Raw genomic sequence first — 21,964 nt, forward strand, 5'->3', positions numbered from 1 at the left:
GTTCATGTTTGGCTGATCTATTACTTTATCTCACCCATCTGTCACTAATGGTGTGGATTACACCAGGATTCACACCTGTGTTTGCGGGAATAATGAATGTTCAGCGAGTGAAGATACGGTTACAGAAGACCGTTCCATATTGAAAAGAGCACCTACAGGTCAAAGGTCACCGAGAGCAGAGGAAAAGAAACAAAGCATGCAGCGGATCTGGTTTCCATGAATACTCACGTTGAAAGCATTTCTAGCAGCTATGATAATAATAATATGCGTGTGTTATTCTGCAGGCTGTTCCTGGAAGCGATCAGCTTGTTTTGCACAGCGAGAGGACAAACAGCGGTGAAGAGCAAGCCCTGAATACACATCAGCATCCACAAACACAGACACACGTGATGCTGTTGTGTGTGTGTGTGTGTGAGCAGGAGAACCAAAGCAGAGGATGCCTATAGTTCATAGTTGTTTGAAGACGCTATGATCAGTAAACAGCTTCACCAGCTGCACACTCACTCAGAGAAATCCATCTGTGCAGCTGTTTTTTGTTCCAGGTAAATGATCATCAGAATCAACACGATGTCATTATCATTAGTGCTGTACGGTGAAGCTCATGAAGAAATGCATTGTCATCGTGAACCTTAAAATCAATATATTTTTTCCAGGTAAAAGAGAAACATCAGGAAATCAATGTATATTATTTTGATAAAGTACTAACTGTGCTGTCAAGTTAGCAATGCTGGAACTGATATGTTGTGTGTGTGTGCGTGCGTGCGTGCGTGCGTGCGTGTGTGTGTGTGCGCGCGCTCCGGCACGATCTCGTCAACTGTTTCCTTATACCAGCAGAATCAACTTTAAACACTTATTGTCTTATTAATAATCACTGTATAAAGGTCTGCTTTTATTTGTGTAAACTCACAATCAAAACAAAACATTGTGCTTTTATAAAATAAAGAAAAAAAGATTTCGCTTTCTGCCATTTGAGTTTCCTTTGTGAACAAATTAAGTGTGCCACAAAAATGAACTGAAACCCATCATATATAATATATGTTACGTGTCGCACTGTTTTTTCTCCTTGTTTATCTGAAAAATAAATCAAATATATTTCAAGAATGTATTCCTTGTATGTATAAGTGTACTGCAGATTTTATATGTATAACATAATATTTAGTATTTTCACATATAGGAGGAATTTTTTATTTATTTGTACTACTGTCTGTTCAAAATACAGGTCCTTCTCAAAAAATTAGCAGATTGTGATAAAGTTCATTATTTTCTGTAATGTACTGATAAACATTAGACTTTCATATATTTTAGATTCATTACAACACAACTGAAGTAGTTCAAGCCTTTTATTGTTTTAATATTGATGATTTTGGCATACAGCTCATGAAAACCCAAAATTCCTATCTCAAAAAATTAGCATATTTCATCCGACCAATAAAAGAAAAGTGTTTTTAATACAAAAAAAGTCAACCTTCAAATAATTATGTTCATTTATGCACTCAATACTTGGTCGGGAATCCTTTTGCAGAAATGACTGCTTCAATGCGGCGTGGCATGGAGGCAATCAGCCTGTGGCACTGCTGAGGTGTTATGGAGGCCCAGGATGCTTCGATAGCGGCCTTAAGCTCATCCAGAGTGTTGGGTCTTGTGTCTCTCAACTTTCTCTTCACAATATCCCACAGATTCTCTATGGGGTTCAGGTCAGGAGAGTTGGCAGGCCAATTGAGCACAGTAATACCATGGTCAGTAAACCATTTACCAGTGGTTTTGGCACTGTGAGCAGGTGCCAGGTCGTGCTGAAAAATGAAATCATCCTCTCCATAAAGCTTTTCAGCAGATGGAAGCATGAAGTGCTCCAAAATCTCCTGATAGCTAGCTGCATTGACCCTGCCCTTGATAAAACACAGTGGACCAACACCAGCATCACTGACTGTGGGTACTTGACACTGGACTTCAGGCATTTTGGCATTTCCCTCTCCCCAGTCTTCCTCCAGACTCTGGCACCTTGATTTCCGAATAACATGCAAAATTTGCTTTCATCCGAAAAAAGTACTTGGACCACTGAGCAACAGTCCAGTGCTGCTTCTCTGTAGCCCAGGTCAGGCGCTTCTGTCGCTGTTTCTGGTTCAAAAGTGGCTTGACCTGGGGAATGCGGCACCTGTAGCCCATTTCCTGCACACGCCTGTACACGGTGGCTCTGGATGTTTCTACTCCAGACTCAGTCCACTGCTTCCGCAGGTCCCCCAAGGTCTGGAATCGGTCCTTCTCCACAATCTTCCTCAGGGTCCGGTCACCTCTTCTCGTTGTGCTGCGTTTTCTGCCATACTTTTTCCTTCCCACAGACTTCCCACTGAGGTGCCTTGATACAGCACTCTGGGAACAGCCTATTCGTTCAGAAATTTCTTTCTGTGTCTTACCCTCTTGCTTGAGGGTGTCAATGATGGCCTTCTGGACAGCAGTCAGGTCGGCAGTCTTACCCATGATTGTGGTTTTGAGTAATGAACCAGGCTGGGAGTTTTTAAAAGCCTCAGGAATCTTTTGCAGGTGTTTAGAGTTAATTAGTTGATTCAGATGATTAGGTTAATAGCTCGTTTAGAGAACCTTTTCATGATATGCTAATTTTTTGAGATAGGAATTTTGGGTTTTCATGAGCTGTATGCCAAAATCATCAATATTAAAACAATAAAAGGCTTGAACTACTTCAGTTGTGTTGTAATGAATCTAAAATATATGAAAGTCTAATGCTTATCAGTACATTACAGAAAATAATGAACTTTATCACAATATGCTATTTTTTTGAGAAGGACCTGTAAATGAAAAGAAACCGAGTATAGTAGATTTTTTTTTCCTGTTGTATCGAAATCGTATCGAACCGTGACCCCCGAACCGTGTGTGAATACTTATATGATGTACAGAAGATAACAAAAAATGCTAAATGTTGTAATATTAGGATCATGCTTTGCATTCAATCAAAATAAAACAGATTAAGTAATCATAGTTTAAAATATGAGCTGTTTTCATGAGATTCAATCTGTCAGATTTCATGACTTCATGTGCTCACAATAATAATGAGAAGAAACCGCTGAGTGTAAAAGTCCTTTTGAGCATTCATCACAATACATGAAGTCTCACTTCTCATGATCCTGATGCAGAATATTGGGTGTTTCACAACCAGTTTCAACCAGTTGTTTCTAACAATGTGGTCGGAGCAAAACAAAAGTGTCTTCCAAGAGTGAGGAGAAAGAGAGAAAGTTCAGCATAACAAATTTATCTGCTGAGGAGTGTCACGCATCCAAGAAAGAAAGATTCCACAACAATGATGCTTCACAGCTCTCAATGCACTTCCACTGTATCGTCATCATTCTCCATCCTCACAATACTGTACCTGCCAGATATCTTTATGCAAATGAGCTCTTTGATGATTGACTGAAGCTTTGAACTTCTTCAGCTCGATGTACAGATCTGATGATGAATCACTAAGCGCAAACATCTCACAGATTTATTATATACGCATAGAAAGAATAATTCAGATTTCTTTGTTTCTCAAAGAAGTCTCTCCTGCTCAAACAGGTTGAATTTATTTAATCAAATATGTAGTAAAATTGTGAAATATTATTATGATTTAAAACATTTGTTTTCTATGCGAATATCTGTTAAACTGTAATTTATTTCTGTGATCTGCAGCTGTATTTTCAGCATCATTACTCCAGTGTCACATGATCCTTCAGAAATCATCAATATTTAACAGATATCCACATAGAAAACAGCTGTTTTAATTTCTAATAATATTTCACTGTTTTCACTGCACTTTTCATCGCATAAATGCAGCCTCAGTGAGCAAAAACATTACACAATGTATTTTTGGATTTCTCAGTATCTCAATGCACTCATCTTTAATTCACAAAGTTACCATGTTTAAATCTTTCTCAATTATTAATGAAGAAAAGCAAGTGCTTGCAAAAGTTCAAATTCACATACAGCACACTGGAAAACTACAATGAGGAAGTGTGCCATGTACAGCATGAGCTGTTCTCTTCTGGAATCACACAACAGCTGTGGATCAGATACAGCACTGACCATTCTGGAAAGCTCAGACGTTTGCTTCTAACAGTCGAACGCAGCGGCGTTTACCAGCGTTACGCCTCAATGCCGATCCCACATCAGATCCGGCCGGAATCCGCTGGAATTCAGACTCCCATGCCACCGAAGAAGAAAAACTGCAGCTCTGCTCCGGGAAAAAACACAAACAAGAAATGCTTTCCAAATGTTGGGCTCGACCCAGATCTGCACATCAGAGACGCTGAACTTTAGACCTCGTTTTAGTTTTAGCTCGCTAGGAAAAGAAAAGGCTCGTAGCTGGCAGGCGGGAGACGCAGAGGTACGGGGGCCCTAAATCCCGTCAGAGGGGCCCGTTTAGGGAGGGAAGAGCTGCAGGCGGGGCCTCTCTGCAGAAACACGGTCAGCGCCGAGGACAGATCTGAACACTCACTCGCCGGGGATTACTAGCAACGACAGGCGCGTCTCCAAACGACCCAGCAGGAATGTGCACAAACACTCCCTACCTGAGCATCACTTCTGAGGACGGTTCTGTGCATCTTATTGTGACAAACGGAGTATGAGCTTCCTTTAGTAGGGAGATTTCCAGGATGCAGAAAACACAAAATGAATCCAGGCCTCAAAAATGGACTTCAGCAGAGTTATTAGAGTTAACTAAAGCTGAAATTAAAAGCATGGAAAAATATGTTTACTTGAAATAAAAAATACTTGATGTACTAAAATAACTCAGACTGAAAGAAACAAAATCACAAACACTATACACACCCATGTTTAAAACTTATAAAAAATTACTATCTATCCGTCCGTCCGTCCGTCCGTCTATCCGTCTATCTATCTATCTGTCTGTCTGTCTGCCTATGCGTCTGTCTGTCTATCCGTCTATCTATCTGTCTGTCTGTCTGCCTATCCGTCTGTCTGTCTACCCGTCTATCTATCTGTCTGTCTGTCTGCCTATCCGTCTGTCTGTCTACCCGTCTATCTATCTGTCTGTCTGTCTGTCTATCCGTCTGACTGTCTGCCTATCCGTCTGTCTGTCTATCCGTCTATCTATCTGTCTGTCTGTCTGCCTATCCGTCTGTCTGTCTACCCGTCTATCTATCTGTCTGTCTGTCTATGCGTCTGTCTGTCTATCCGTCTATCTATCTGTCTGTCTGTCTGCCTATCCGTCTGTCTGTCTACCCGTCTATCTATCTGTCTGTCTGTCTGCCTATCCGTCTGTCTGTCTACCCGTCTATCTATCTGTCTGTCTATCCGTCTGACTGTCTGCCTATCCGTCTGTCTGTCTATCCGTCTATCTATCTGTCTGTCTGTCTGCCTATCCGTCTGTCTGTCTACCCGTCTATCTATCTGTCTGTCTGTCTGCCTATCCGTCTGACTGTCTGCCTATCCGTCTGTCTGTCTATCCGTCTATCTATCTGTCTGTCTGTCTGCCTATCCGTCTGTCTGTCTACCCGTCTATCTATCTGTCTGTCTGTCTGCCTATCCGTCTGACTGTCTGCCTATCCGTCTGTCTGTCTATCCGTCTATCTATCTGTCTGTCTGTCTGCCTATCCGTCTGTCTGTCTACCCGTCTATCTATCTGTCTGTCTGTCTGCCTATCCGTCTGTCTGTCTACCCGTCTATCTATCTGTCTGTCTGTCTGCCTATCCGTCTGTCTACCCGTCTATCTATCTGTCTGTCTGTCTGCCTATCCGTCTGTCTGTCTACCCGTCTATCTATCTGTCTGTCTATCCGTCTGACTGTCTGCCTATCCGTCTGTCTGTCTATCCGTCTATCTATCTGTCTGTCTGTCTGCCTATCCGTCTGTCTGTCTACCCGTCTATCTATCTGTCTGTCTGTCTGCCTATCCGTCTGACTGTCTGCCTATCCGTCTGTCTGTCTATCCGTCTATCTATCTGTCTGTCTGTCTGCCTATCCGTCTGTCTGTCTACCCGTCTATCTATCTGTCTGTCTGTCTGCCTATCCGTCTGTCTGTCTACCCGTCTATCTATCTGTCTGTCTGTCTGCCTATCCGTCTGTCTATCCGTCTATCTATCTGTCTGTCTGTCTATCTATCCGTCTGTCTGTCTATCCGTCAATCTGTCTGTCTGTCTGCCTATCCGTCTGACTGTCTGCCTATCCGTCTGACTGTCTGCCTATCCGTCTGTCGGTCTATCCGTCTATCTATCTGTCTGTCCATCCATCCGTCTGTCTATCCGTCTATCTATCTGTCTGTCTGTCTGTCTGTCTGTCTGTCTATCTATCTGTCTGTCTGTCTGTCTATCTATCTATCAACTATTCAAATAAACTTAATGAGCGTGTCACTACTTTATAAAAAATTATAAAAACCAGCAGCTTGTAAAACAAACAGCCCAAAATAAAACCTAGTTAAGAAATATCATAATCCAGATATTTTTATTTCTAAGTTTTAATTTATCCAGCAAAGTTCTGTTGTGAAGCACATTAATTACATATACATATACACATATATATATATATATATATATGTCTCTAATATACTGTTAAACAGGGTTCTATGCTGTTCTATTTAAGAGTGCTTGCCCTCCTAATTTAACAAATTTAGGAGCACCTTCTGATCAATAATCAAATTCTGATCAAAAATTTGCCTTCCTAATACGAGGTAATATTTGACTCGGGCAAAGAACCATATTTGGTAACTTAATCGACCATTCATAAATGGCGTTTACACGTCTCTCCGTGAGCTCGTGTGCATGGATTTCTCCCAGCCAATCAACGGATGTCAGTCTACGCCACCGATAGTAACACCATGGCATCTGACCAATCAAGAGTTGCCCGTGCCATTACAAACTTCAGTGTCATCCGGAATTTCAGAAAGACGGATCTACGCTCCAACCTACACAGACACAAACATTAATACCTGCGAAACGAACAATGGTAAGTTAATGAAACTCACACATTATGTGGTTGAATAGTTGTGTTAAATGCTGAGATCGATGTTGTTTGTGTAGGATGTCTAGAAATTAGTGAATGTTGGACATGAAAAATGGTGTGATCATATTACTAAGTATTATTTATAAATAAGTATTACAGGTAAAACTAGAGCAAGCTACAGTGTGTCCATTTATAAATATACGCCCGATGCGTCTAGTAAGCCATACTTGCGGTATTTTTTTTAATAATGCATTATAACGTAGGACAATAGTATTTAACAGTGCACTGAATGTTGCCACAGGTTTATATAACATTATGCATTGATCCAATGCGAAACTTAAACCATTTAATGAAATAATCAAGCCATAAATAGGGAAATGTGTAATTTTGTTCAGTTTTATGACCCTATAATAGTTATTATACTTAAATGGCATATATTGTTTATTTTTACTGTGAGCCTCATTACTGCTAAAATAAGTGGTACCACCAGTACTTGTAGTGCTATTTTTCACATAAATGCATTATAATGTACGACAATACTACTCATGAGTGCATTGGATGTTGCCACAGGTTTGTAAAACATTATGCAGTGATCCAATGCAAAACAAACCATTTATTGAAATGATCAAGCCATAAATAGGGAAATATGTGTAATTTTGTTCAGTTTTATGGCCTTATAACTGTTATACTTAAATGGCAGATATTGTTGTTTATTTTTACTTTGAGCCTTATTACGAGGAAGTCGTGGCCTAATGGTTAGAGAGTCGGACTCGTAATCCAAAGGTTGTGGGTTCGAGTCTCGGGCCGGCAGGGATTGTAGGTGGAGGGAGTGAATGTCCAGCGCTCTCTCCACCCTCAATACCACGACTGAGGTGCCCTTGAGCAAGGCACCGAACCCCCAACTGCTCCCCGGGCGCCGCAGCATAAATGGCTGCCCACTGCTCCGGGTGTGTGTGTGTTCACTGCTGTGTGTGTGTGTGTGTGTGTTCACTGCTGTGTGTGTGCACGTTGGATGGGTTAAATGCAGAGCAAGAATTCCGAGTATGGGTTACCATACTTGGCAGTATGTCACTTCACTTATTACTGCTCACAAAAATAAGTGGTACCAGCAGTACTTAGTTCTGTTTTTTATTTCTAATTATATATTTACATCTTACATGTCAATATTCTCTGCACTTCACTGTTACGGTTTTCCTTCACAAATAACTCAAAGTGGGCTTGATATTGACTCAAAAATTTACTTTTTTTTGCAGCTGTCTGCTCGGCTCTTTTATGGAAAGAGGGTGACTGCTGTTGTGCCAGCTGACCCCGCCATCAGTGGGGCAGACCCCGACTTCATCCCACTTACCCACGAGTGCCCGAGTGGGTAGGGCCCCTCTGCCAAGAGGAAGTGTGTCCAGACTGTAGTTGAGGAGCTTGAGGACGAAGACGACAACAATGAAGAGGAGGAGGATGAAGAACAGCCAGCACCACAAGCCAAGGGCCCCACAAAGAAGGGGAAGCCAGCATCCAGGCTAACCACCTGGAAGAAGGTTGACCTGGACAACCAAGCCCTGCCTGAGTACCAGCACGTTCCCCCTGACTTCATTGAGACTCCATATACTTACTTCAGCAAGTACTTCAGCCCCCATGTCATCAAGCATATAGCATATCAAACCAACTTCTATGCAACCCAGAAGGACGTCAACACCACCACTGAAGATGAGGTGAGGAGCTTTGTGGCCATCCTGCTCTACATGGGGATTTCTGAGCTGCCCTCCATTGATGACTACTGGGCAATGGAGACCAGGGTCCCTCAAGTTGCAAACATCCTGTCATCTAAGAGGTTCAGGCTGATGAGAAGGCTTGTCCACTTTAATGACAACACACAGATCCCTGGCACCATCGACAGATTCTTCGAAGTCCGGCCACTGTTCAACCTCCTGGTTACTGTCTTCAGGAGTGAGCCACAGACCCCCAAACAGTCTGTGGATGAAGTTATGGTTGCCTACAAAGGCAAGACAACTGGCAACCTGAGGCAATACATCAAGAGCAAGCCGGACAAATGGGGACTTAAGTTGTTTGCCAGGGCTTCTGAGGATGGCTTTATTCATGACCTGGTGCTATATTTCACCTTTATTTATATAGGGCTTTTAACATTGTAAATTGTGTCAAAGCAACTGCACAATATCAAAAAAGGAAAATAGGGTGTCAATAATGTAAAATTAAAAGATTTAAAAAAAAAAAGATATTCAGTTAGAGGCATTTCATTATTGAATTCAGTGATGTCATCATCCAGCTCAGTTCAGTTTAAATAGGGTCTTTGCAATCAGGTCGACGATATCGCTGGAAATGAAGTGTCCCCAACTAAGCAAGCCAGAGGCGACAGCGGCAAGGAACCAAAACTCCATCGGTGACAGAATGGAGAAAAAAACCTTGGGAGAAACCAGGCTCTGTCGGGGGGCCAGTTCTCCTCTGGCCAAACGAACCAGCAGTTCAACTCCAACTGCAGCAAAGTCAGATTGTAAGGGCTCAACTGGTTCCAGTGGTCTTTCCTGATGGCTGTCTAAGTGGCGGGGTCCTCACTGGGGATCTGTCTCTGGCGCTCATCTCGGTGTCCTGGTCTCCGCTGATGTTCAGGGCTGTAGAGGTCGTCTCTGGGTGCTGATCCACCATCTGATCTGGATACGGACTGGATCTGGTGACTGCAGTGACCATCTGGGCTGGATACGGACCGGATCAGGTGGCTATGGTGACTGGGGATATGTCCCCGGGGCTCATCCAGGTGTCCGGCCTCCGCCGATGATCAGGGCCACATACATCATCTCCCAGCGCCGATCCACCATCTGATCCGGACACGGACTGAGAAACAGACAAATATTAGCGTAGATGCCATTCTTCTTATGATGTAACGAGTACATCATGTGTTATGGGGAGTGTTCCCGGTTCCGGTTGATCTAACTAAGGCAGCCTAACAATCCTTTAACGGATTTGAATAATAGAAGTGTAGGTAGATTGTTCCAGAGTTTGGGTGCCTAATAGGAAAAGGATCTGCCGCCCGCAGTCGATTTTGATATTATCAGATGGCCAGAGTTTTGAGAACGCAGCAGGCGTGGAGGACTATAATGTGATAAGAGCTCACTCAAGTACTGAGGAGCTAAGCCATTCAGGGATTTAAGTAATTAACAAGATTTTAAAATCTATACGATGTTTGATGGGGAGCCAATGCAGTGTTGACAGAACCGGGCTAATATGGTCGTACTTCCTGGTTCTAGTAAGGACTCTAGCTGCTGCATTTTGGACCAACTGTAATTTGTTGATCAAGCGTGCAGAACAACCACCAATAAAGCATTACAATAGTCTAACCTTGAGGTCATAAACGCATGAAGTAGTATTTCTGCATTTGACGTTGAGAGCATAGGTGGCAATTTAGATATGTTTTTGAGATGGAAAAACGCAGTTTTACAGATGCTAGTAACATGGCTTTCAAATGAAAGATTGCTATCAAACAGCACACCTAGGTCCCTAACTGATGAAGAAGAATTGACAGAGCAGCCGTCAAGTGGTAGATAGTGTTCTAGGTTACATGTGGGGTTTTTAGGTCTGATAATTAACATCTTTTTTTTCTGAATTTAGCAGTAAGAAGTTACTTGTCATCCAGTTTTTTATATCGACTTTGCATTCCATTAGTTTCTCAATTTGGTGCGTTTTACTGGGCCGCGAAGAAATATAGAGCTGAGTATCATCAGCATAACAGTGAAAAAACTAACACCATGTCTCCTGATAATACCTCCCAAGGGTAACATTTAAAGCGTGAAAAGTAACGGCCCTAGTACTGAGCCTTGAGGTACTCCGTACTGCACTTGTGATCGGTATGATACATCTTCATTCACTGCTATGAACTGATGGCGTTCAGACAAGTACGATTTGAACCATGCTAATGCACTTCCACTAATGCCAACAAAGTGTTCTAGTCTATTTAAAAGAATGTTATGGTCGATAGTGTCAAACGCAGCGCTAAGATCCAGTAGAACTAATAAAGAGATACAACCACGATCAGATGATAGAAGCAGGTCATTTGTAACTCTAATGAGAGCAGTCTCAGTATTATGATACGGTCTAAATCCTGACTGGAATTCCTCACAAATACTATTTTTCTCTAAGAAGGAATATAATTGTGAGGATACTACCTTTTCTAGTATCTTTGACAGAAAAGGGAGATTTGAGATCGGTCTGTAATTAACTAAATCTTTGGGGTCAAGTTGTGGTTTTTTAATGAGAGGCTTAATAACAGCCAATTTGAAGGTTTTGGGGACATATCCTAAAGCCAAGCTTTATCAGTTGTTTCTCTGTATTGTAAACATTTTTTATTTGTTGAACCAATTAAATTGTTACTCTTAATTTGGTTTGGACATTTTCTGTATTTTCTAGTTCGGGGAACAGACACAGTCTCTATAGTGTGATATCTGGGTGAAGGAGTCTCTATGTGCTGATAATTAACTGACTTCTGTGACGTAAGGCGGCTAGCAGATGGTCGGTTTAGCCAGTCTGTCTGCTTCCTGACCTGGGCCCCAGTTAGTCGAGTATGAACTCGAAGACTATGTGCCATATTTCTAGAGAGAAGAGCGGCACCACCCCAGGAGGGATGAACACCATCTCTTTTCAACAGGTCAGGTCTGCCCCAAAAACGTGTCCAAGTGTCTATAAAGTCTATGCTATTCTGCGGGCACCACTTAGACATCCAGCCATTGCGTGACGACAGTCTGCTATGAATCTCATCGCCACGGTAAGCAGGGAGCGGACCAGAGCATATTACAGTGTCTGACATCATACTTGCAAGTTCACACACCTCTTTAACATTATTTTTAGTGATCTTCGACTGGCGAAGTCGAACATCATTAGCGCCGACGTGGATAACAATCTTACTGAATTTACGTTTAGCATTAGCCAGCACTTTTAAATTTGCCAAGATGTCAGGCACTCTGGCTCCCGGTAAACAATGGACTATGGTGGCTGTTGTCTCTATTTTCACGTTCCGTACAATAGAATCGACAATAACCAGAGCACTTTCATCAGGTTTCTCAGTGGGTGCCTCACTGAGTGGGGAGAACCTGCTTGATGTTCTGATCGGAACGGAAGAGTGGTGTTTTGACCCGCAACTAGGCCGCCTTACAGTCACCCAGCTGCCCTGCTGCATAGGCTCTAATGCCGGAACCGAACAATGTACAGGACTCCCTGAGCTAGTCGTATCCAAAGCAGTATCTACAGCCCTCACATTCTTACTATCCTCAACTAAAGTTTGGATGCGTGTCTCTAATTCTGAAATCTTCTCTGTCAGCCTAACTATTTCCCTGCATTTATCACATGTGAATCCCTCATCGCCGACAGAGAGACATAAACTATACATGTGACATGAAGTGCAAACAACAATAGCAGGAGAAGAAGCCATTACTCACCGTGACTGATGAATGATACCAACTTAACTTACCACTTACCACTGTTGTTTGATGAACTCGTGAAAAACGGAGCGAGAGAGAAATGAAAACGGAGCAAGAAAAAGAAAACAATAATGGGCGCGAATAGAAACGCGAATGGAACCGCGAGTAACAAGCTAACCAGCTGATGCGCTGCACTCGTGGTTTTAAAAAGAGAACGATCAAATTAGTTAGATTAGTTTGGTAGATAATACCAGAAATATGGTGGGAATTAAGTTATATATTATCACTTTAAACAACAGAGAGTGAAAGTAAGGTAAAGATTCAATAAAAAAGCGGAGCTACAAACGCATACCTCTTAGCAGCACAACAGACAGGGACAGACTGAAGCAATCAATCAAAGGCAACCCTCCATTGAAGTCCATCAAAGACATGGAGAAATAGGCTGTCCCTCGTGGTGTGCATGACTACGTCATCAGTGATGATGGGATCCTTGCCCTCAGGTGGAAAGACAACAGGGTCGTCACTCTGCTGTCAACAGACATGGGGGTGCAAGCCCATGTCCTCAGTCTACCGGTACTGCAGTGACACCAAGAGGAAGGAACCGGTAAGCTGCCCTGCTGTCATCAAGAGCTACAATGCCAACATGGGGGGCATTGACAAGAGTGACATGCTGGTCCACCTCTACCGCACCGCCATGAAATCCAAGAGGTGGTACATGTGGATGTTTGCATATGCAATAGATGTCAGCCTCACAAATGCCTGGATCATGTACAGGCGGGACGTCAAGGCTCTTGCTGTGGATGGCTTGTCGTTGAAGAACTTCCGGATTCAGGTGTTTAGTTGCAGCAGCCAGAGGCTAGTTATGTCTCGCCCCGAAGGAGCTCCTCATTTCCATTTGCACCCAGCACCTCTGTTGACGTCCCCATGCCTATCCGCGGACACCGCAGCCACACCCCAGATGCTTCTTTGCGGTCTGACAGGTCCCTTGTTCCATGACCCTGTCTACACCAACCGCCAGACCTACAAGTACTGCAGCAGGAAGGGGAACATTTTGAGGTCAAATGTGGTCTGCAGGGTCTGTAAGGTCCACCTGTGCCTCAATGCTGAATGCAACTGCTTCATCAAGTACCATGAAGCCATAGCCATTGCAAGTAACTGGACAAATGAAAAAAAAAAAGTTCCTAAATAAAAATTCTATGAAATTTATATAGGTTTCATGTATTTATTTATATTGCATATATGTTTCTTATATTTTAAATATATATGCTTTTTGGAAAAAAAATGTCCATAGACTGGCGAGGAATCATATATGGTAACTTCGTTGACCTTTTTTTATTTTTTTAAAGTCATAAAAGTTAAAATGTCTTTTAATAACCTCCAATAACACTCCAGGGTTGAAATTTTTAATTTCCAAGTATTTCAATGAGTGCCCTATAAAGGGTTAAAGTGATTTACAGGAGCATTTTCTTTTTACCTTTGTAATGGCATTTTTCTAATTATATTAAAAGTATGTCATCTATGTCAAATTCAAAAACTTTTTAGAATTTATAATTTAAACAATATGATAAGTAGAATAAGACATAAGTTAGCAATCAGATGAAATTAGTATTAAAAAAATAAAGTTGTACTACAGAGGTGGCACCGAAGAACACAAAAGTGGCTTCTAGGTACGTTTAATGAGGCTCAGAGGTGATATGAGTGCAATTATATTCATAAATTCATGTTGAGATTAATGTTTTAAATATAAAAATGTTGAATATAGAAATAATAAATTAATTAAATAACTGAAATTATACTTTAAAAATTAAACTAAAACCGCCAGCAGGTGGTGGCATGTCACGGATTTTATCACTGAATCATTCATTCAATTGATTCGTTCGAACGGCTGATTCATTCAGGAATGAAGCAAGTGACTGTCTTTATGAATGGGTAATCATGCAGTTCATTCATGAATGAAACACCGCTGTGTGTGCTTATAGAGATGCAAACCGGTTACTTTATTTGGAATTATTTTTGGCGGGGATTACTTTTGGTGTGCTGGCCCGCCACGGCTGCATGAATGTAGCGGAAACACTGATTATATATTATATATATATATGAAAGAAAGATATTACTATTGTGCAATAATAATGCATATGAATAATATGAAACTTAAATTGCAAACATACTTCTAAAAGTAAAACAACAATTATTATTATCAATGAATATCAATCAAGAAAGTTTCATATTTTACACAAGGTTTAATTTACACATAAAATTTTCTTTTGTGAAGCCTTTTTAAAATAATAAAAAAATATTATAAATAATAATAAAAAATATTATTTACATTTACATAAAAAAATATGTTTGTGATTACATTAAAATACTTTACTTATTAAGCTTAAATTCTAGTACTCTACTCTGAATTAAGCCGATGATGTTACGTATAATGGGTGGGGCTTGTGGGTGAGGGGCGGGGCTTCTATTGGAGAGGCGTGGCCTGCTAGGGAGAAATTCTCCGAATAGCACACTATTTAGCAGAAATAACAGGAGCAGTATACAAGTTTGCTAATTCAAATCCAGCTTTAGATATCAAACGCTGAACAAGTCAAGGACAACGACCTGCACAAACAAAGTTACAAGCGGCACAGATGTTCGACACGCTACCAAATCTGATTACAGACAACAACAGACGAGCTTTCACAAACACCGCAGGCCAAAATCAAACCAGCAGCATGTGTTCGATGGAGAGCGGATGTCATGTCAACTTTAACCCAGGTGAGGGAACGCACTGTACGCCAGCAAATAAAAATAGCCCAGAACAACACATGAGCGTACAGCAGACAGAGTACAGACACAGAGTGACCGCTTCAGAGCGCCTGAACCCTGAAAACACACCCAAATATCTCTGAGTGTCCCTGCAGTGCTTTACATATCAAAGCAAGTGGGGCTGCGCAATCTGGGGAAACATACATTTTCTTTAGTTTGTATTTTTTTATAAAAATCATAGCATCTTAGTACGGAATTTGTTTATGTGAGAAGAAAAACACAGAAAATGAAACTTGACTTAAACAATTACCTAAAAAAATGAAAACAATGTTTACTTCATTGATATAACATGAATACTTAACTAAAAATGTATATATAAATTAATTCTGCACAAATATTATGAAGAAAGTGAAGCTATATACACACACACACACACATACACACATACACACACTTAATATAAACTAAAACGAGATAAAAAAAAAAGAAAGAAATAAAATGCACAAGCAACCAAATAAGCCCATCTGACCTCTGCTCTAGTTTGGTTATTAATCTAGTTTGCATTAAACCTTGTGGACTTTAAATATTGAGACTCGGACAAATTGCTTGTGAGCAGAAACATGAATTAAGCCTGAACTGAGTAAACAGTGAAGTTAAGTCGAGACAGAGTCAATATTGCCCTCGTGTTGACTTTAAGTGTGCAAACGGCTTCTGTGAATTACATAAGAGCACAGGATTGAATGAAAACTGCTTCAGTCTGACTCAAGCTCAGCATCTCAGAGGAACTATCAGTCCAGATGTGAGGCTCATCTGAGCAGGTAACATCAGAGCTTCAGACAGACGCCTCATTTCCCTACAATTCCACTCCTGTAGCCAAAGCACAGCCAGACACCCAGAGAGCAGCATCGGAGTCTGTCCAAAGACCACGACAGGATAAAATCACACAGCCACACATCTCAGAAACATCTGGTGTGGAGGTTTATTAAAACCAGCTCAGGTTTAAAAGCCTGAATCAGTCAAGAACAGGAGCAGTGATCTTACAACGGCTGCGTTTCACAATACAAACAACACTGTATTAAACAGAAAAACATAGTAGTACTATAAAATAATATAGTTTTAAAATATATATTAATAATATAAAAAGTACAAACAAATCAGATAAAACAAAAGAGAACATAATATAAAAAACTAAATATTAAAAAGAAAAAAAAAACTAAATAAAAACCTAGACTTTAGAACCAGTACTTAAAATAATTATTAATTAATTAATTAATAATTATATTAATGGGCTTATTTGGTTGCTTGTGCATTAATTAATTAATAATATTAATTAATTAATTAATATATATATATATATATATATATATATATATATATATATATATAGGGAAAAAATCCAGTATTTTCCAGTATTTTCAATGCACTAAATAATATTTAAAAAAAAAACAAATAGAAAAAATACGAAACAAAATACAATAAGAAAAATAAAATTTTATAATAAAAGTAAATTATTAAAAGTAAATTATTTTACAACTGCCAGAATTTAATACATTTTGCAAGAATAATAAAATTATATAAACTAGTAGAAAAAGTATGAACAAAATGAAATAAGATTAAAAATACAACTACCAGTATTTTCAATACAATTGAAAGATAATATAAAAATAAATAAGATAAGAAAGAAAAAACTTCAATTATAAAAAATTTAAATTAAAATCTAAAAAAAATAAAAATATAAAAACTACCAGTATTTTCAATACAAAAAAAATATATAATAGCAAATAAACTAAATAAATAAATAATATAAATTAATATGATCTACAATAAAACCAAATATGATTTAAAAAGCAAATATAATAATAATAAAAAAAAAAATTCAAATGAAAGAAACAAAAAGACGGATTAAATTAAAGGTTTAGGGCAAACTTGTTGTATTAAACAATGCTCATATTTTTTCACGCGCTGACTTTATGATGCAATCTTCTATAATTGCATCAAATTGAAGTTGTTTAAATAAAAAATGTTGTCAAATTACAGCACTGAATAACGCATTTCTATGGACAAAATGCATCTAAAAATAGTGGTGTAAACAGAATGAGATGAGCTGCAGGAGAAGTACGTGATCCAAGCTGCTCAAAACATGAGGACTCAATTAATATTCAGCGCAAAAACATTCATTGTGCTGAAATATCTGTATGTTAAATTAAGGTTTAAAAGTCAAACATGTAGTGCACGTATTTTATGAGTAGGAACTGTAAAAGGGATAACTGCGTGTAATTGTCTGAATATAAATATCAGACGCTTCATAGGCGCCTTTTAAAGGATAAAGAACTGACAGTAAAGACGACTAAACTAGGCTATATTCACTAGCCGATATACAGTGCTTAAATTTATTAAAACAAGTTTATGTAAGGTTTTAAATAAATGATGTAAGGTTTGTGCCACTGCTGCTCTATATTGGTGATTACCAAAATCGTTTAGCTTTCTGTATTGGTTAGTCCTATATGCATAAGCTCTTTAGTAACAGTAGTAGGCTACTTCTAATTCTATAATATAATTATTGCTGTTATCTAAGACAGAAAAGCAGAAAAAAAGTCTCTTTATGATGACAGGTGGTCTAATAAATTGTTAAGCACTGTATGTTTTCATAGCATTCAGTTGGCACGTTTATTTGAAGAACATTTGGCAGAATGTGGAAGTGTTTGTCAATAAAAAACCCAGCTTTTTTATCCGATTATTTGATTAATCGAAAAGCTAATCGACATCAAAATAATCGTTAGTTGCAGCCCTAATTCAAAAATAAACAGAATAATATTAAAAACCAAATTAAATCAGTCCGAGTATTCCTCTGGCAGTAACTCGAGCTGCGTGCTCTTCATTAATCTGACTGGCAACACTGGCAGCGCTGACAGTCGCATCGCTCAGATAGACTAATGTTACACATTAACATGAGGGATGACATGATACATGGTACGTGTTTTAACATTAACGCATATTGTGTCAATGTTCAACTAAACTAAATTATTTAAATTTTCTTCACAAAACTGGCGTCTGTCCATTGACAAAGCAAGCGGAAATTCCTTTACGCTACTAATCGGAGCCAGATGTGACGACATGCGGACTGTGATAAAGGCCTATTGACCCCGTCTCCAGATACGACTCTGATTTCACCTGTAACACCGCTAAATATCAGTACCTGATTCATCGCTATCACCAAAAACAGCAATCAGACTCTGGCGGTCAGAGCAGCTCTCTGTGAGGTCTAGATCCGCTCCAGGAGCAGGAAAGTCCAGCGGGAAACCAGGTCCAACACAACTCATTATAGGTGTGAGAAAACTGGAACGAGAGACGAGAGCTGATGGAAAAACCATTCAGCTGAGAACAGCTCCAAAACAACAACATTTATTTATATTATTATATTATTTATTTAGATCAAATTTACTGTAAAAATTGTTGAAATATTTAATTTTAAAATATTTAATCATTTATATTAAATATTTAATAAAATATTTAATCAAATTTTGAAATATTTTATTATTTAAAACAGCTGTTTTCTGTGTGAATATGTGTTAAACTGTAATTTATTTCTGTGATCAAAGCTGTATTTTCAGCATCATTATTCTAATCTTCAGTGTTACATGATCTTCAGAAATCATTATAATATGACCGTAATATACTCTAATATTTAAAAAATGTAAATGCAAGTTTAAGCATGTAAAAATGCTGTAAATTCAGAAGTCAAACTGGATTGTGAGCACTGTTCATAACGCTGAGCTCAGAAACCGTCTCAGATCTTATCGAGGCAGTCAAACTCTGCGTGTAAAAACAGCAAACTGCAGAAACACCTAAAACCACTCAAAAACCACCAGTCCGGCCTTACATACAGAGATTAGAGCAGATTCCATCTCCTTCAGCAGCGTTACATAACAACGTGTAAATTATTCACCGCACAGACCCTGCAGACGCATGCAGATCATTCCGGCCAAAATATATAGTAAATACATGCTAAATATATGAAGAGTTCATTTGCAAAAACAGATAACGCCGTTTTTAACAATTTTCAAAAATCATGTTTTTTCATTATGCAATCCGATTAATCTCAATCAGTTGGGTTATTTTGATTAGATTAAAAAATAACTAAAAATACAGATAAACAATTATAACATAAAAAATAGGATTTTTGCAAATTAACTCTACATATGTGAAGCTCAATGAAATACATTTTTGAAACTGAAAACAAAGTTTCAACCTTCATACAGCAAAATATATTTAAAAATGTGTTTCAGGGGCAAGAAAATATATGTCCAAACTTACAGTAGCTGGGCGATATGTCAGAAATATCTAACCGATAATCGCCTTAAAAAATATTGCGATATCCGATAATATCGTCTACCCAAGCATGTTATTAAGGGGGTCATATGATGCGATTTCAAGTTCTCCTTTCTCTTTGGAGTGTTACAAGCTGTTTGTGTATAGATAAGATCCCTGAAGTTGCAAAGGCCAAAGTCTCAAACCCAAAGAGATATTCTTTATAAAAGTTAAGACTCGTCTACGCCCCCCTAAAACGGCTCATTCAAACGCCCCCACATGTCTACGTCATGGTGTGGGAAGATTTGCATGACACCTCCCAAATGTTTACGCAATGAAAGAAGGCGTGACTATTATTCTTGCTGTAGTATTGTTGTTGCCGCCGGCGCAATGTCCTGGAGACGCTGTGTTTCGTTGCGAAAGCGAAACTACTTTGTTTGGGCTTCCAAAAGAGGACACAACTAGAAATCAGTGGTTAAGTTGTATTTACAACACTGTTCCAGAACAGATCAACCCAAATATTAGAGTGTGTGCTGTGCATTTTAAGGAGGACTATTCCCTGAACCTGGAAGTAGCCTGCCAGCTGTGCACAAAGGCTGTTTCTATAAAGTGGGGCAATTCCAACTTTGCAAGGACAGTCTGGCGCTTCTGACTCACAGCCTGTAAGTATGTTTTCTTATTTAAAGAATTTGCCACTGACGATTCAAACACGAGTTTTGAGCAGTGTAGAGTAGTGCTTGTTTCTCCGATAACAAATGCAGACATGGTAATGTTTACGCGGCGTGATGCAGCATGACGCGTAAAAAGAAAGTAAAAGTCATTATAATCAGTAATTGTGTCCCCACCGGATGCAACAAATGCCTCGTTTATAATGGGTTTTAATGTATTTGTCTTGTCGCGCCGGGACACGCGATCACAATATGGAAAGGTGCATAACATTTCCGTCACACACTTGAGATATTCGGCCAATCACAACGCACTGGATAGCTGGCCATTCAGAGCACGCCTCGCTTCTCAGAACGATGAGCTTTGTAAAAATTGACGCGTTTCAGAAAGGCGGAGCATAGAGGAGCAACAATAATGTACAGTATGTAGTAGGGTTGGGCCGATAGATGATGCCGATGGCTGATAGACATCACGATGTTGAGTCGTGATTCCACGCCTCCTCCCCATACCCCCCACAATCCTCCACATCCCATTACAGTGTTCGGAAAGAAAATGCTGGGACCCCAAAAGGGAATAAATACATGATGGGAATCCTAGAATGTGGAAAATAATGTTTTTTTTTTTACCTTAAACCGCATAAACACATTGCATTACACCAAATACACAAAATAATGTTATTTTTAGCAACGTCATATGACCCCTTTAAATGTGGTATTTTCACGTGCTTTCAGATGGAGCAGCACTTACTACACAGAGCCGTAGTTCATATATATATATATATAAATAAATTCCTTGTCTGTGTAAACATACCTGGCCAATAAAGCTCATTCTGATTCTAAAATATCTCCATGCATTTGGATTACACAGTTCTTATATAAAACTATTAAACTTAATGTGATGCATATTGGTCAGTCATTCATAAATAAATCAATTTCTGCACTCAAAAAAAAAAAAAAAAAAAAAAAAAAAAAATCATGCCTTTTTTTTTATTAACTACTTGTTAATCTATTGGATTGTATTCAAATAATATTTTTTTTTTGTTTTATATGATATTTTTACATTTTTAATCATTTAATTTAAATAATACTTTCATATATATATATATATATATATATATATATATATATATATATATATATATATATATATATATATATATATATATATATATATATATATATATATATATATATATATATATATATATATATATATATATATATATATATATATATATATATATATATAGATAGAGAGAGAGATTTTTTATTTTACTTGAATGACAATATTATTATTTACTTGATATTTAAAAATATTTAGAAATGTATAATAATTTTATATATTTCTTCTCATTTTTACATTATTCTTATATTTATGTTTTAATCATTTTATTTAAATAATCATATTTTTATTTTTATATTATTTGTATATTTTATTAATTTATTTAACCATTTTAATCCTTGTTTTGCTATATCATATTTTAATTGTTTTATTTAAATAGTCACCATTTATTTATTTTAGATTATAGTTATATTTGTAATAGTTTAATTTAAATTATCACATTTTTAAACCTCTTCTTTAATATTATTTTGATAAGTTTATAGTTTTAACTTTTTTTTTTTCAATATTTTTAATAATTTTTTTTAAATGCATTTTATTCACATTGCCCAAAATCAGCATAAACCTGTTCATTGTTCATTCGTTTAAAAAGTATGGACATGGTTAAAATACGGCTAGCTGTGAAACAAGCGAGTTAAAGAGTTAAAATGCATTAGACTGAAACAAGTTTATTTATTAATAATAAACATTTATACCTGGTTACTGTATACAGTTTATTAGTACTAATAGAGAAATCTGACCCATTTCATGTATGACTGACAAAT

At 38.4% G+C, this 21,964-nt stretch overlaps 1 protein-coding gene across 3 annotated transcripts in view; it reads right to left on the reverse strand.

The window, feature by feature from the left end:
- Positions 1-21,964, reverse strand: part of LOC306860379 (vitamin D3 receptor A-like) — a 61,415-nt gene that overhangs the window by 26,725 nt on the left and 12,726 nt on the right. Inside the window, exon 1 of one of the 3 annotated variants that reach the window (XM_079402049.1) lies at positions 18,304-18,422. The exons of 1 other annotated variant lie outside the window; for it this stretch is intronic. The gene's annotated coding sequence lies outside the window, so the exon portion shown is untranslated. Of the gene's footprint in view, positions 1-4,071; positions 4,204-18,303; positions 18,423-21,964 lie in introns of those variants that run through there. One more of the 3 variants, XM_079402050.1, reaches the window with a different exon arrangement.

Source organism: Barbus barbus (assembly GCF_936440315.1).
Source record: "Barbus barbus genome assembly, chromosome: 41".
Classification (NCBI taxonomy): Eukaryota; Metazoa; Chordata; class Actinopteri; order Cypriniformes; family Cyprinidae; genus Barbus; species Barbus barbus.